The sequence below is a fragment of the Lolium perenne genome, chromosome 2 (genome assembly GCF_019359855.2).
Source record: "Lolium perenne isolate Kyuss_39 chromosome 2, Kyuss_2.0, whole genome shotgun sequence".
Classification (NCBI taxonomy): Eukaryota; Viridiplantae; Streptophyta; class Magnoliopsida; order Poales; family Poaceae; genus Lolium; species Lolium perenne.
In genome coordinates, this window is record NC_067245.2 from 103,099,777 (window position 1) to 103,111,082 (window position 11,306).

Here is an 11,306-nt window from a genome sequence, read left to right on the forward strand (position 1 = left end):
TGCGATACATGATACAGTCGTTGATGCAGGCGTGATACTTTTCGTGGGGTAAGTCGAGAGGGCACGTGATTCTCTTGGCCTCGGCTAGACTACCAGGACACGTGTTCCCGGCAGGAAGGAGATCTTTCACGTATTCCAGGATGTCGTCGACGCTTGTGTCCGTCCATCCGTGTTTCGCCTTCATCTCCAGCACATCGAGAGCTACTCTCAAGCGAGACTCCCCCAACCCGCGACCTGAGTCGTACAACGGAGTATTCGAGTCTATCTCGAGTTGCTCAAGCTTTGATTTCCGCTTGGCGCCTTTCGTCTTTTCGAGAAGCAGATCTTGAAGATGAGGGTCCCGCACGACTGAAGCTAGCGGCACCTCTTCGTCGTCGTCAAGGTTATTGTCGTCGTCAAGGTTATCGTCCTGTGCGACAAGCTCTTCATCGTCATCAATATCATGATGCCCTCCTTCTTGCCGGCCATTATTACCACCTGCTGCCGTCGCCCCATTGACCTCCGCGCCATCATCACTCATCCATTGAGTGTGTCCATGCATGAAACCATTAGTGAGCAGGTGCCCCTGCAATTTGCCTGAATACGGGTCAAACCATTTCCCTCGTTTGCATCTCCGGCACGGACACAATACCTCCGTGCGGTTATTTTCATACATGTCGATGATCGCATGTTTCAGATATCTCATCACGATGCTTTCACTCATCTCGATAACCATTATCGCCTGCATGGTAAGATTACATAATTGATTAGAACCATGCATCCGTCGGTAGTTTTCACGGAAAATTTCGGCATGACCTTCCTACACGGTAGGACATAGGAGCGCCAGAAATGTGCCGAAACGGAAACTTAAAGAATCAACATTTCGGCGCAACGTTGGCAACTCATTTTCAACGTCAACACACACAAGCACAAGCACAAACACAACATATATATATGCCACACACGAGCTTTGCTTCAAATTAATGTCCAATATACATTGATTTCATTCCTCAATTTGTTCATTAATCACCTATTGGTTTGATATACTCGTCAACAAGATCGAGACATCGCGCCGCTACCACGGCGTATGGAAGCCGACTTTCTAGATCTAGATCTAGATTGAGCGGTCAATGCGGGATAGTAGATCTAGATCTACATAGGGGGATGTGGGAGATGCATGTAGGAAGGGAAGATTTGGTAAAAAAATATGATTTTATTTGGTCAAATTGGCTAAATTTGGGATAGAAATGGGCAAAAAATAGGTGGGTTGGGAGAAGGGTCGGGTTGTGTGGAGGAGTGGAGTGGTAGTAGTGGGGGGAGTGGTTGTTGAGCAGAAATAACTGCCCAGGTTACTGCCGGCGCACCAGGGCATGGGTGCGCCGGCAGCATATATCCCTTTCGGCTATATCACCCCGGGCCAGGCCCAAGAATCATTGCCGGCGCACCGGCCCAGGGCTGCGCCGGCAATAGAGAATGTTCCGCCGGCGCACCCCTGGGTTGGTGCGCCGGCAATGATTCTTGGGCCTGGCCCGAATCGGCCGAGGCCATGCCAGGAAATAGCGCCGGCGAGCCTACAACACTGGTGCGCCGGCAGAAGGCCTTCATCGCCGGCGCGGCGACAATGAGGTGCGCCGGCAACAATGACCACCGGCGCACGTCCTTGGTGGTGCGCCGGTACCTATTGCCTCCAACTATAGGCTTTTTCCTAGTAGTGACCATACGTACCTACTACATGGTATTTCCTGCCATTCCAAGTAAATACTTCATGTGCTACCTTTAAACAATTCAAAATTTATTACCTCTTATTTGTGTCAATGTTTTATAGCTCATGAGGAAGTATGTGGTGTTTTATCTTTCGATCTTGTCATTTACTTCGGACAGACTTTCACCAATGGACTAGTGGCTCATCCGCTTATCCAATAATTTTGCAAAAAGAGCTGGCAATGGGGTTCCCAGCCCCGACTAATAAACTTGCATTAATAATTCTCTTCACATGCTTTGCCCTGATCAATCAGTGAGCAACTTAATTTTGCAAAAAGAAAAAGAAAAGAAAAAAAATATAGACACTCCTCCATGGTATGAGATTGTTGGAAGGCACCCGAGGATTCGGTTAGCCATGGCTTGAGAAAGGAAAGGTGGGGAGGAGTGTCATCCATAAATAATAAATGCATGTGTAAACAAAAGAGAAGAGGGATGATCTACCATGGTGGTAGAAATAACGTCCTTCATGGGAGCCGCTCTTGAAAGTCTGGTTGATAAGGTAGTTAGAGTACCCACTACCATTCGTTGACAACAACAAACACCTCTCAAAACTTTACTTTTATGCTCTCTATATGATTTCAAAACTTGAAAAGCTCTAGCACATGATTTAATCCCTGCTTCCCTCTGCGAAGGGCCATTCTTTTACTTATTGTTGAGTCAGTTTACCTATTTCCTTCCATCTTAGAAGCAAACACTTGTGTTAACTGTGTGCATTGATTCCTACATATTTGCTTATTTGCATTCATCATATTACTTTGTGTTGACAATTATCCATGAGATATACATGTTGAAGTTGAAAGCAACTGCTGAAACTTATATCTTCCTTTGTGTTGCTTCAAAACTTTCTACTAAGAATTTATTGCCTTATGAGTTAACTCCTATGCAAGTCTTATCGATGCTTGTCTTGAAAGTACTATTCATGAAAAGTCTTTGCTATATGATTCAGTTGTTTAATCATTGTCTTACCATTGCTTCGAATCACTTCATTCACCTCATATGCTTTACAATAGTATTGATCAAGATTATGATAGCATGTCACTTCAGAAATTATCATTGTTATCGTTTACCTACTCGAGGGCGAGTAGGAACTAAGCTTGGGGATGCTTGATACGTCTCAAACGTATCTATAATTTCTTATGTTCCATGCTACTTTTATGATGATACTCACATGTTTTATATACACTAGATGACCCGTTGCGCTATCGCGCAAATGGCGAAGGCTAACCATAAGGTTTGGCTTATTTTAGTACCGGAGGTTGTAGCGGAGCTCTTCCACCGAGTAAATGGGTATTAGGGTTAAATGGGCATCCAATTTGAGCTGTAGTAGTATCCGACGGGGTCTGTTCGAGCTCTTCTCTGGTTACTGTGTTTGCTCACCATAAACCTTGGTTTATTTCAACACCGGAGGCTCGCGAGCGAGAAATGTAGCTCTTTCGACTGCAAATGGCAGAGTACCATAAGCATGGTAGCAACCTTTCTCTGCTATGGCGACCAAAGAAGAGAATGGGATAAGACAAAGCGAATTGGCTGCAGCCATATCAGAAAAGAGATGAACACACTTTCTTTCTAAATTTAGTCAACAACATTTTGTCAAAAATTTGACCCAATTGCAAAATAATTTTATTTAGCGAGTAGTACTCCAAGCCCTCCTACAAATTTATAGTCCGCCTCACTCCAAGCTCAGCAACATCAAACCGTGGAGCAGAAAATACTAATTAAATGGAGAACATTTGTCAGTACATTAATAGAACAAATGTTGAACAGATGAGTGGTTGAAAAGGCATAATAAAGCGCCAGAAATTGAGAAAGATGGTGATGCAAGCCCCCCTCGCCAGAGGAGAATTGACGGCCTTCCCATCGCCACACCACAAAAACCACAACGAACATGCAAGAAGATTTATGAGCTCAATATCCTGGTCCAGAGAGTAGGTAAGGAATTAGAAAGAGGGGCTCATTATATAGTCAAGCTACATCGCCAAGTTCAGAGAAACTGCAACAGTGCAAAATAACCTGAAAACCAACTAATTCACCAACGAGTTCAAATATCGGATAATCATGGCCATGATACTTATCACATTAAAATATAACTCAGCTCTGTACAAAGCCCGTGCAAACAAATATATTAGCTGATAGCCGGAAACCACATAGAGGCCCAAGTTACACAGGAGTAGCCTTACATATGTAAAGTTAGGTTCCATAAGCAAGTATGTAATTAAGCAAACGTTTATTTCTACTTTGAAATCAGTAGCACATGTATGAACATTGTGCCTAAGTGTACAAAAGGCCTACATAAACTTCAAAACTTCTCCATACACAACAAAAGCATCAGCTAAAATCCATTCATGGAGGAACATTCGGGTGCACTACTTTCAGAATCACCTGCTCGTACAACAACATGATACCCTGGAGGCCTAGAAATAAATCTGTAAATGCACAACCAACAAATCTTCAGGAAACTTATTTGGGAGAGAAGCAAGCAGTTACACCCTCACATCAAGCTGTCCAGGCTAAATGACCGCTCTCTCTGCAATTTAACAAATAAAAACAAAATGGCAAAGAATAACTAAGCTTAGTTTTAGAGCATACCAGTTGATCAGCAAGCATAACCAAAGTTTTGAGCCACAGTTTTCTGTTGCAAGAGCTGAAAAGGTCTTCTAGGCTTGGCCCCAACACGGACATAACAAGAACATTGTAGTCACCCTTAGCACCAAATCACTTGACAGTTGATGTCCTTGCTGGACAACCAAGAAATGTATGTTAGCATCACTATGAAAAGGAGCATCTTAAATTTATGAGCCAATAAAAGAAAAGAAGGATGCATTACTTCCGTTCTAAAGTATCCTGCACAACTTTGGCTCGTACTCGTACAATACCCATTCTCGCCACACCACAAAAATCATAACGAATATGCAAAGAAGCTTTATGAGTTCAAAATCCTGGTAATCACGGAAGGCTGCAAGAAAAAAAAGATATTTCATCACTTTCAGGAGAGCAGATTTATGCACGTGCACGCACACGCACATGATTTATTCTGCACAACGTAGCAGTTAACATGAATCTATTGATGTATAGCAAGATTAAATGGATTTATTGAATCCTGTAAAAATATACTTTCACATTTGCTCTCTACTGAAAATGATATAAGCAATTGATTTGTGTCAAGTTTATCCCCACACCTTATGATCCCTGTTATATTCTGCCCAGCAATCATCCAAAACAAGACATATTTGAGTAAAAAAATCAGGATGAAATGATAAAGAGAAGCTCAACCAGCGAGGGGAGTTAAATGAGAACAGGCTGATGTGTTCCGACCGGGGTTCGCAGCGCCGTGGACATTGCCGGGGCCGAGCGGTCTGCCAGATCTCGATCCCAGGCCAGCTATGGACGACTTCTCGAGCTCGAGGCGTCGCGCCGCCACCACTCTCCGTGTTGAAGCCATCCTAAATGACCATGTTGTATCCAATCCTTCACAACCCCAGAAGCAGCAGCACAGGTAAAAATCTTCATCTCAAATCGAAATATAGGAGTGCACAACCAGCTCACCTGCCCTTCACGCTGGAGCAGGGCTCCCATGAATTCGAGGCTGGATGCGAGCCTGCGACCTGCCCCATAGACCCGTTAGTGTGTTCCCCAGCCACCATTCCCTGCAGCTAAAAAGAGAGAGCTGAGAGAGACATGTAAAGAGGAAGAGCGAGGGAGGGGAGGGAGAAGCAAACCCCATGCTGCCGCTCGGCCGCGTCCAGTCACCCCCGTCGCTTCCAACAGCGGGAGCTGTCGCCGCTTCCAACCGGTTCTTCACTTGAGGGGCCGTCCTACCCAGCTTGCTGCCACTCCATTCCGATTGGGAGGAAGAGAGGAGGCAGCTGATTGGGGGAGGAGAGGAGGCAGTATAAAAATTAGCACTTTAAAGTATAAAAATATACAACATTATTCTTGATAAACACATTCATAATTCAGTTCTGTAAGCTACATTACCTGTGTGGGTTGCTCAGCAGCCTCTTCAATGTCATAGAAGCTTCCCGTTACCAGTGCCACTCTCATAAGGGGCCATCACCAACTCAGCCTTCTTCGTGTTCTTGCCAAATTGGATCACCAAAAGCACTAATCCTGATAACGGACAGAAAGACATGCCAATAATTAATCTGGGCTAACTAAAACCGGAATCTGCAAGTATTCAAACATAATCATCAAGTAATTATGAATATTAAAATCCTTAAAAATGCACTGGGCATCTTAACTTCCGCTAACATCTCCACATCCACCAGATACATTAGGAATGTATTCTTAATTTTTCCATCAATCTTTAAATTCATATAGAGCATGAAGCTTGGCAAGGTTGCACACGCACCATTTTTACTGGTCCAAAGCAGCACCTAAGTTGTGTATTCTGACCACACCAACATGCAACAAACCCTAGGAACAAGAATGAAGTAGTAAAGCAGAAAGCAACTCAACAAGAGATAACCAAGATAGACCAAACCTTGATTTGGGACCTTGAATTCAGAGCTAGCAAAATGGGAAAGAAGGGATGCTATTTCGGAATGCTTATCCATAATGAAGTGCACAAAAGCCTCAGAACGAATTTTTGGCACTGTTTATTCCAACTAATAACTGTATGCTAAAAATTAAAAGAAAATAGCAATCTACAGGCATAAAAAAATACAGAATAAACTCATAATGCACCTCTGACTCTTGAATCCAACTATCTACAATCTGTCTGGATGAATTTGCCTCCGCAAGTGCAGCGCCGGTCCTATGTTTTTGGGGGCCCTGGGCGAGATTAAAATTTCGGGCCTTAATAGAGACACCACGATAGTAATAATGAATATATACGTAAAAAATATGTCCTCAATAACATTTAAATGCATCCAAACACAGTAGCATATGTAATAATTTATACATATTACCTTAAAATTTTCTTGTAACATTTTCTTGATGCGAAGTCACTCATTATTTGGATTTACCAAAGCACCGGCATTAGCCCTGAAAAAATTGTGAATATCTCCTCTATGTGATTGTATCAAGGCAGCCACCTCTTTTGCTCTTTTCCTTTCAGCGTGACCAGATGGACCCTTTCTCAAGGAAGACGACATCAACAAGACGACGAGTCGACGAACTGATCATCAAAAATTTAGAATTAGAGAAAATAACTTTGAAATAAAAGAGTGTGTTACATGAGGAAATAACTTTGAAATAAAAGAGTGTGTTACATGAGTAGTCGCTGTTACCCGCGGACGGCGGACGGGTCGCTGTTACCCGCGGACGGCGGACGGGCGGAGGGCGATTGGATTTGGATCTTTGATCGGTGCGGCAGCCGAACTGTGCTGTGCGCGGGAGATCGCTGATCGGTCGCACCGTCGCAGGAAGATGGCGTCGTAGGCAGGGAACAGAACAAGCAAGCAGCAGGAGATTGATCTCCCTAGATCGATGGATCAATTTCAGATCGTCAGGGAAGAGAACAAGCAGCAGGAGATGCATGCCGATGAAACGACGAGGTTAAGTCGTGAAGAAAAGGCCGTGAACTCTCAATCAAGGCTGCGTCCTGCGTGGAATACGAAGCAAAATACGGAAGTAGCTAATTAATCCCTTGCGTCTCCCTAGATCGATCAAGTCATGTCGTTAATATTTAGTCTTCAGTCAGGCACGGTCACGCAGCTGAGCTGAGCATAGTTAGATAGGGAACATATATATACGTACATGTATTTAGGATCGGGCCCTCAGATTTTTTGGGCCCTGGGCGGCCGCACACCCTGCCCACCCACTAGGGCCGGCCCTGCGCAAGTGTCTCGTATGGCCTGGTATCCTAGCGGTCTTTAGAAGTAGAATGACAGCTATACAGAACTCTTTTACATCAGCCTGTAAGTAAACAAAATGATTGTGAGTGATCTGATAACATACGGAACAAATCAACTAAACGAGGAGGGATCAAAGATGGAGAGACATACACGGTCTAGAGGAAAAGAAGATGAATTGCAGCTCTGCACTCAGCATCACCAACCCAGCAGAGCATAAACTGCCGGCCACCACCTGCACCAATCCATATCGGCTCAATCCCAATCTGGAAGAAATTATTGCAGAAAAACTCTACAAAAAGAACTAGAAAAGAGGAAAAGGAGACATCATAACCAGCTAGTACCAAACAAGCAAGGGGGAGGACAGCAGAAACCAAGTACCCCTGGCGTCGGCTCCCGCCTCTGCGTGTCCGCGCCGCCGCGCCCCGTGACCCGCGACCCAGGACCGCCCGCTCGCCCCAGCGGCTCCCGTGCCCTGCGCCCCAACCGCGCCACGCCCGGCCCCGACCAGCGCCCTTCAAGCTCCGCCCTCGGCCGCACCTTGCAGTGCGTCTCCCACACGCCCTTCGCCCCGACCGGGGGCTGTGAAAAGAAAGGAACGATATAGAAATAGAGCACTGTAAGCTAGCAGAACTAAAAAAAACTAAGAATTACCCACTTTGTATCATTTGGCAAGAGGCACTGTAAGCTAGAGCACTGTAAGCTAGCAGAACTAAAAAAAACTGAGCATAATGTCATTGCCCTGATTTTGCTTATAGATTTTCATTAAGAAGAACGAACTGCAGTTACTTTTAGGTAGAAATAGTATCGGCTAAGCTCTCAGCGACAGCGGTTTGTACTGCATCGTGCCATACATTATTCAAGGTCCAGCAGCCTCTGCATTATAATCTCGGGTGGAGTATAAACTGAGCACGTAGCACACCATCATCCTACAAGGAAAAATAACAGAGCATTGAGTATAAATTATAGAAACACTCCAAGGATACACTCAAAAACTAACCCATGCAATAATTGTTGATTAAATTATCATGATATGCACGGAGATAATAAATGACAATATGTGCATGTGAAATAAAAGAAACATAGTAAACAATCGCATGAGCAAGAATATCATTCATATAGAAATATTAAAAGAAAGACATTAGTTCACATAGAGAAATAAATATGAATATGAACCATGGCCATGATTCCAAAACATACATTACTAACTAAAATGGATGATCTATCTCCACTGTGTACAAAGATTCAAGCAAGTAGTGGGTTATAAGGTTGCATAATATATTGAAACCTGAATACCAAAGTAAAGCATGGAGCGTGACCTTCCTTAGGAGCTCGTGATCATAGGCTCTAGTGAATAGTGCAATTCTAAACATCATATATAACATCTTAAAATTCACATATCATCACAAGAATGGTCCATTAAAATGCGTTTAGACGAGTTCCCAATTCGACCATAGGACGGACCAAAAATCCACAAATGCAGTTGTAACTGAAAAAAGCATTGGTTCATTGTACATCCCAGCAACCATTGCAGCAGGCACATCAGAACCGGCTAAAGATTGAGGTTTTGAAGGGAAGAAACCTGCTCTCGCTGTCACCGTGTGGTCCGTGGAGCTCCCAAGCTCTGGCAGCCGCTCCTCTCTGTTGGTCCACTCAGGGGCGTTGGATTGGTGGATTTCTGTAAAGAATTTTGGAACAAAATGTATGCTAAGTTACACTGAAATAAATTCATAAGGAATTTTGGTTAACTCTGGTGGTGACACTGCTGCCATTGCAAATGTCAGGGGAAATCTTCGTTGAAGGAAAGACTTTACTGCCATCCTAAAAATACAAGCTGAGCACCTTCCTCCAATGTTTACTGCACCCTCGGCTGGGGAATAATATGAGCATATAAGATGGATGCTGAAATGCTATCACAAAACGCTAACAACATAGCACAAAGATTAAACACGAATATACAAAATTAAATTCTTCCTAGCTTTATAAGACATGTAAGACATGAGGGAATTCTGTCCAAACAGTGGAAGAAGCTCTCCATTTTACCAAAGAATAACAACATACCTCTGAGGCCATTAAGTTTGTGTCTATCTCTGCAGGGTAGGAAGCACACATTTGTGGATTACCACTATCTTTGTCAATATCTCTAAGGATTAAACCAGCATAGTTCCCTGGAAAAAAAATGCAGATTCTTTAGCTGCAGCCCAACTAAACAGAACATGTAAACAATATCTACAAGTTTCTCAGAAATGAGCTGTGCACGGAATCGTTTACAGCATACCTAGAATATGACCAAAGCTACCCGAGGAGAAAAGCTCTGAACAGTTCTACAAATTTCTGACCTATATTTAGGTCCAGATGATAACAATAGAAAAATAAACGAACTGAACAAAAGAAAGGATATTAAACATTTTATTAGCAAGTAGCTGCTGAATGGGAGAACACTGGCCAAAACAGACCTGTTGAGCAAGAAACGCCAATTCAGTGTGTTTGATAGGATCACAAAATTCTACCATTTGTCCCCTTCGTATATCTCTGAAAGCAGGGTGTAAACCATCTACAAAGAGGAACTATTGTTAGCAAATGAAACAGAAGGAAATGAAAAGCCAAAACACAACATACAAAGGAAAGATGCATACGACGAGAGCTATTGATGTCAGAAAATTGTACCTAGTAGCACATACGAAAGTGGTCATTTCTTTAATGGAGAGCGTAGAGTGGCTATAATCGTTTTATCATATATTTACTTCTGTTTGAAGCAGTATTTGCGAGATGGGCTCTCTCAAAGACATGTGTTGACGGTATTATCCAAACAAGCAATGTATCCACTAAGTCCACCATACCTACAACAAGAGAACTTCTTCTGAATTCTTGAACAAAATAATATTAAACTAAAGCATCAGCAATATTATTGGGGGAAAATCATGGTAAATTTCTGATTTCCCAATTTGGCTCTTTGAATTCATCCTGCTAAAGTTTGAATTACCATCCTGTGTAATCTTCATTGAATTCATATGGCAAAACTTACGACATCAGACCTGAGTCAAAAGAAAGATTAAGTCCCCATCAGTAAATACGTGAGTGCATGACTACTGAATTAGGGCTATTTGCTACTTAAAAATTTCCATGACCCATGTCTCCATAGGGTAATATTTTATATATAAACTAATTGTGGCAAGTAGAACGACTTTTTTCTAGCTCCCAAAAGGTTAAAAAACCACAACTACCAATTAGCAATGTAATCTTCTAGCTTATAAGGAAATCATCTTGTCCATCATGTAATATCGAACCAAATATTATGTAGAACCTTATAGATCAAATAAATATAGCAGGAGACAATGAAGTACCTTCAGCGGCACTACATCCTTCATCTTATCCATCATGTAGTATCGAACCAAGTATTCTCTAGCATCCTTCGGAAATTGACCCACTGCAAAATTGCATCAACAAGTTGCTTGTCATTCTAGGAGCCAACTATTTCATCCCAAATAACCCACTGCAAAATTGCATCAGAAAGTGCCCAGCCTATTTGATGGCTTCACGAGCTCGGCTACCACACGACCTTCCTTTGTGTCAATAGAGCAAATTGCTGCTATACAAAAAAATTGCAACCACAGAGAGAACATACCTAGGTCTGTAGCAAAGGGACGCCACGCCCTCTTCCATTAGGGACACCCACTCCTCTGCCATTCCCTGCAGCTGCGCCCTCATCCGCAAGAAAAGTGAGAGTGGGAGCTGAGATAGATAGAGAGGAAGAGATAGAGAGTGGAGGGAAAA

At 43.0% G+C, this 11,306-nt stretch overlaps 1 long non-coding RNA gene across 1 annotated transcript; it reads right to left on the bottom strand.

The window, feature by feature from the left end:
- Positions 1-9,278: 9,278 nt before the first annotated feature.
- Positions 9,279-10,089, bottom strand: LOC127330244 (uncharacterized). The gene is made up of 3 exons (XR_007869204.2): positions 9,989-10,089; positions 9,594-9,700; positions 9,279-9,402 (listed from the first exon to the last, which is right to left on the bottom strand). It is a non-coding gene; the product is annotated as an uncharacterized lncRNA (long non-coding RNA).
- Between the last annotated feature and the right edge of the window lie 1,217 nt (positions 10,090-11,306).